Source organism: Microtus pennsylvanicus, chromosome 1 (assembly GCF_037038515.1).
Source record: "Microtus pennsylvanicus isolate mMicPen1 chromosome 1, mMicPen1.hap1, whole genome shotgun sequence".
Classification (NCBI taxonomy): Eukaryota; Metazoa; Chordata; class Mammalia; order Rodentia; family Cricetidae; genus Microtus; species Microtus pennsylvanicus.
Window position 1 is genome coordinate 47,880,251 of NC_134579.1, and position 6,031 is coordinate 47,886,281.

Sequence of the window (6,031 nt, forward strand, 5' to 3'; positions counted from 1 at the left end):
ACTGCTCAGTTCTCCAAGCTGAATACATCGCAAGGCATTAGGGAGGCAGCTCGGTAGTAGGATCCTTGTCCAGCATGGACAAGGCATACACACACGCACATGCACACAAATAAATAGCTAAGGGAATATAAAGCAGCCCAAGTGGCCCCCTGAGAGTAAACACAGCCGCTCACGGTCCTCTGCATGAGTTTGCTGAGGCGTAAGCCGGTTGATCCCCTGCAGCTGACGAGCTGACCAGATCCCCGTGCCTTGGTCTCTGCTAACTCCCTTCTTCCAATGATCTTGCACACAGAAGCCTAACTTTAGACTTTGGCCAAAAGTCACTTGGTTTGCTCTACAAGATGCAGCACATGGCTTGTGGGAAGCAGTGTGGGCCAGAGACTGATTCACGTCTTCGTTTCTTTTCTGCCTCTGACTCTGACCCACTTAGTTGAGGCTCAGTTTGTTGCACCCACACATTGGCGGGCTACACCTGACATATGGCCACCTATTCTAGTTGGCTTTCTACTGCTGTGATAAAGCAGTGGCAAAAATCCATCTGGGGAAGAAAGGGTTTATTTGGCTTATATGTGCCAATTGTGGTTCATCCGGGCTGGAGCTTGAGGCAGGAAATAAGGCAGAGGTCTTGGAGGAATTCTACTTCTTCTCCATAGCTCTCTTAATTTGCTCTTTATACAACCCAGGAACAGCCGCTCAGGGGCAGCATTCCCCTAGTTGTCTGGGCCCTCCCACGCCAACCATCAATAAAGGCAATGCCCCACAGACATGCTAATCGGTCAAGCCAATGGCAGTGATTCCTAAGCTGAGGCTCTCTCTTCCCAGCTGACTCTGTTTTGTGCCAAGATGATAAAAAAAAAGACTAACCATCATAACATTTATTAAAGACCCAGAGGAGAAACGATAGTAAAGAATAAAGCCTAGAGCCCCCAACTTCCCTCAACAGATGGCTCTATGTTAGAGCTCTTCACGTGGATACCACATCTTTGTGGCTGGTAGGTGGCGAAGATATTCTCAGTACAATACAGTAAGCTGTATTGGTTTGCACCTCATCCAGTGAAGCACTATCTGTCACCCAAACGCAAATACCTTTTATCAGGACGTCACTAAATCTAAATGCAGAGACGAAGAAGCATGGCTATATGGTAAGCTAGAGGGACTGCACACCAGCCTGTCTGGACGGAAGAGTCGCTGGGGGGTTTCAAAAACATCTGCTATGGATGTAAATGCAGTAATTGCTCAGGGAGTAAAAGTGCTTACCGGGCAACCCTTACAACCTGGGTTCGATCCTAGGACTCCACAGTGGAGGTGAGAACTGATCTCTGAAAGTTGTCCTCTTTCACATACACACTCAGACACACGTACACACAAATACACACACACACACAGCTCTAACTGGACTTAGCATGTTATTTCAAAAAAAGCATGAAGTGGGTTGGGTTATGTTGGAGAGATATGAGAAGAGTTGAAGGGGAAAATGGGGGTAAGAGTTTTATCATATATATGTTTTAAATTCTCAAAAAAAGAATCCTAATGGCTACCACAGGCTTATGCCGCTGCCCTTTGCCACACATTTCAAGAGTTCTGATGAAACTGTGTAGCCTTGCAGAAAGTACACACCAACATAGATTTGTGTGTGTGTGTGCGTGTGTGTGTGTGTGTGTGTGTCTCATTTACAGAATCCCTGTTCTTGAGAAAGAAACTGAGGCTGAGTTTCTAATTTACTCTTTCAAGTCACAGCTATAATGAGAAATGTCCCTCCTTTGTGCAGGCCTTCAAACAGCGCACAGAAAATGGAGAGAGCCGCTGTACAAGCCACGGCAGGCTTTGTGGTTTCCGCTTACATTCATGTTAGCACCTATAAATAAACTCCTATTCTGTGAATAAATTCTTATTGAAAACAGAAGAGAGAAATAGGAAAGGGCGAAGACAAGGCAGGAAAGTGTACCAGTGACAGGTTCAAATGCTGACATGATTAGAACAGCCTCTTAAGTCTCTCAGGATGGAGGACATGGGGATAGGGGATGGTATGGAAAGGCATGGGGTATGGGACAGGATAGAGGGCATGGAGGAACAGGTGTGGAAGGTCATAAAGAGGAAGAGAGGAGCAGGATAGATGGGAATAGGTGGGGGGACCAGGATGGAAGGCTACGTGGGGGACAGCTGCATTTCCAGGTCACCAGAGGAGCCTACAGAGGAAGCGAGATTCTCTCTTGTTGCACATGACTGGCCCTTTCCAAACCTGGTCTCTGAAGTTCACACATTTGACTAAATCTGAAGATATACTGGTTCAGCCAACTATTAAATAGATCAATATAAATCAATCCTATTCTTCTGATCTTTTTATTTTCAATGGAGAAATGCCACAGCGTCATTTTCATTGGTTTTCTGCAGCCCGGTGGCTACATCTGTCCGTTCTTCTCTTCCCCCATCACTTGTGTTCCTGACAGATTCTCTGATGCCAGCCAAAGCTGAACTGAGGATGCCCTCAGGGCATCCACTAGGATGGGTGGTTACTCATCATGGGTGACTACCCAGTGGGCTAGGCTTTGTCTTTCACAAACTATAGGACCATAGATGATCGCCCTCTCCCTCCCTCTCCCTCTTCCTCCCCCCATCCCACCTCCAGGCTTTGGCTTCTAGCTATAAAATGTGGATCTGCCTTCTGATGTTGTGGATCATTGTCAATAAACATAGAAAAGACATTAAAGAATGCACAGAATACAGAATGAGGAGAGCAGCAACAGGGTCATGTACTTTATTTAATGATGGGAGAGAGGGAGAATGGGATACTGCTCCCACGTTGAACTCTGGGTTCATGTCAAGCATCTGCATCTTTTAAAAAGGAGCTGGAGACACAGTGCTTGTCTGGCATGTGTGAGATCCTAGGTCCAATCCCCAGTACAGCAAAGAAACAAACAAAACCATGTTCACTTTATCAGTCTAAAGGGCAAGCCAGGCTTGGTTGCCCACTTCTTTAATCTCAGCACTCAGGAGGTGGAAGCAGGCAGATCTCTGTGGGTTCAAAGGGAGCCTGGTCTACCAAGTGAGTTCCAGGACTCTTACATAGAGAAACCCTGTCTCAAAAGACAAATGGGCAAAGGACAAACCTGCTTGTTCAAATCTCACTAGCACTTCAGGGTCAGCATGAGTCTACTTCTCACACAAAGTCTGCAAGCAGACTCCACTGGCCATTCTTTTCTCTGACCCACAACCCTACAGTTTGTCTGTATGGTTTACAGTTATACCTGGCTGTTTTTTTCTCTGCTGTTTCCTGTTTCATACACACAGATCCTGTTTCTCTAATCACATTAGCAACTTCTTTTATTTTTTTCTTCTTCACTGTTATCATCTATGCATGCACAAAACCATATGACTCACATCTACCGGTGGCTAGAGAGATAGCTCAGTGATTAAAAGTGCTTCCTCCTCTTGCAAGGGACCTAGGGTCAGTCCCAGCGCCACTGTGACTTTCACAACTGCCTACAATTCCAGCTCCAGGAGATCCGATGCCTTCTTCTGATCTCCTTGGACTTCTACACACACATGGTACACATACATACACTCAAGCACAGATTCATATATAAAATGAAATAAATAAAAAATTTAAAAGATAAAAATTATCTTTGCAACAAAATTAAATTGCAAAGCTATAAAGGTGGACACCTGGCTATAAGTTTTGTTGAGAACAGGACGAGTGTTTCTACCCATAGCTAACTGACTTCCTGAAAGCAACAGGTTTTCATCCTAAATCCTTCAATTATTTTACAGGTACTTGTTGAACCTTATGATGCACCAGGCATTATTCCTGTCATTAAGATATGCGGTGACCGCAAGACTTGCTTTCTATAACAAAACAATGCGTATGTGCACTGAATTGTTCTTATCAAACATCTCTGTATGCTTTAGCTACCCATAATGTATTATACCCAAAAGCCAAACCTTGGAAAGTCTTCTCTAGGGTCAAATGGTCAATATCAAAACTAAGTTATTTTTGTCTTAGTTTCTCCTGGAAAATAAAAGAGGAACAAAACCCAACCCCATCTCCATACATGGACAAACCCATCCTTCCAGCCCCACCCAAGATGCAATTTCCTGCAGAAAAGATTTATTTTGGTTCATGGTTTCAGCCCATCGTCATAGGGAAAGCAGAATTAATGGCAGCAAGTGTGCATGGCGGGGAGTGAGAGAATTCCACATTATGGTGGACTGAGAAGCAGAATATGAAGCTTGGACAAAGTGGACTGGGCTTCCAGTGGTTGCCTGTAGCAGTCTCCTGAGGTCAGTGAGGAGCACCTCCTAAGGGTTATACAGTTTCTCCAAAGAGTATCACTGTCTCTAAACAAGTGTTGCACACATAAGTCAGTGGGGACATTGCAGATTAATACTGTAACACTTTGCAGAAGAAGGACTGCAGAGAAATGAGAGGCCACAGCCAATCCCAGCCCAGCCTGGTCCAATTGGGCTTCAACTTATTCACACAGAAGAGGAAGCTGCCTCCACACACACAATCACTTCTACCCCCATTTTATGCAAGACAAAGCCCACCTAACATAAAGTCTTAGAGAGAGAAGGCCTGAGAGGCAGATGATAAAACAACACGGTTGCAAAAAAAATAATAATTTATTGTAAATGCTCCTAAGGCATTATATATTAAAATTCCTCATTACTTTCCAAAAAGTACAAGCACAGAGAGGTTCACATTTGACGTAAAAAATAAAGGGGAAGAAGAAAAATCCACCCGTTTCAGTAGTTTAAGGAACTATACTGAAAATGAAACAATAAATTACTACATAGAAATTATTATTACTATAACATATAGAAGATAAATAAGAAAGCAAATTCACATTGTTCAGAGCCCTACATTTGATGCAGACTGATACATAGCTGTCTGCCAGTGACCTGCATCCATGGCTAATCAATCTAAGGTATCAGACTGGGAAATTTCTCATTCCACAATGAAAGTCTCTTCCCCAGAATTTCCAGAAAGAAAATTTCCCCCAACAAAACAAATATTCTAATCCCTCATGACAGACATTCTCTATCTGCAGGTGACTGATACAGTCACTAACTTGTGGCCTTCCAAAGGACAGGCATGCCTCTTTTGACAGTGTCAAAAGGACAGAGAGTTTCTGCTTAGCAATCATCTGCAGTAAGACACACAAGCAACAAGTCAAGAAACTGTGTCCTACAGAAAGGCTGGTGACAGCAGTCAATGCAAAGCCAGTATGTGGTATCAGTAGCAGAAATTAAGCAGTCCTAATGATCCTTTGATGAGTTTTACATAAAAGAGCAATGATAGTAATAAAAACCTGAATGGCTGGCAACCTTAAAAGATGGCAGCATGTTCAAAACTCACAGACTTATGTTTTCCAAAAAAAAAAAAAAAAAAAAGATACTGAGGCATCTCAGGAACAATGAAGAGATGAGAAACAAGATGCATCGAACTTATTTCTGTATGTAACACTCAGTGATAAGGCTGAGCTCAGTTGTTCAGACACCTAGGTATAGGTGGTGGAGGTAGACGAAGAGTTATGGTCCTTAGGTCTTAGAAGCACCTTCCTGTTCCTCCCATCCTTTGCTTAGAGAGCTATCAAATATAATTGTGAGTGGACAGAGGGCTTGAATGAGAACGACTGACTCGGTTCCCCGTCCCCTGACTACTTGCTTTCGCCTTGCCCCATTAACACAGGTTAACAGCCAGGTACTCTGCTTGTACTGTAGGAAAAGCATCCATGCTCGAGCACAGGCAGCCAGTGCTTCAAAGGCAGCAGGAATCTTGGGTTGTGGATCTTTGGTTCGCCCCAGACCTCATCTAGCTCCTGAATCCAGCTGGGACAGCTCTCACGAATTCAGCAAATGGAGCCAGGCTCCCTATCTGTGTAGCATGAGTGGGAGGACTGTCTCCTCCTGCTAGTCACTACAAGGTGGACTGTCTCCTCCTGCTGGTCACTACAAGGTGGACTGTCTCTTCCTGCTGGTCACTACAAGATGGACTGTCTCCTCCTGCTGGTCACTACAAGATGGACTGTCT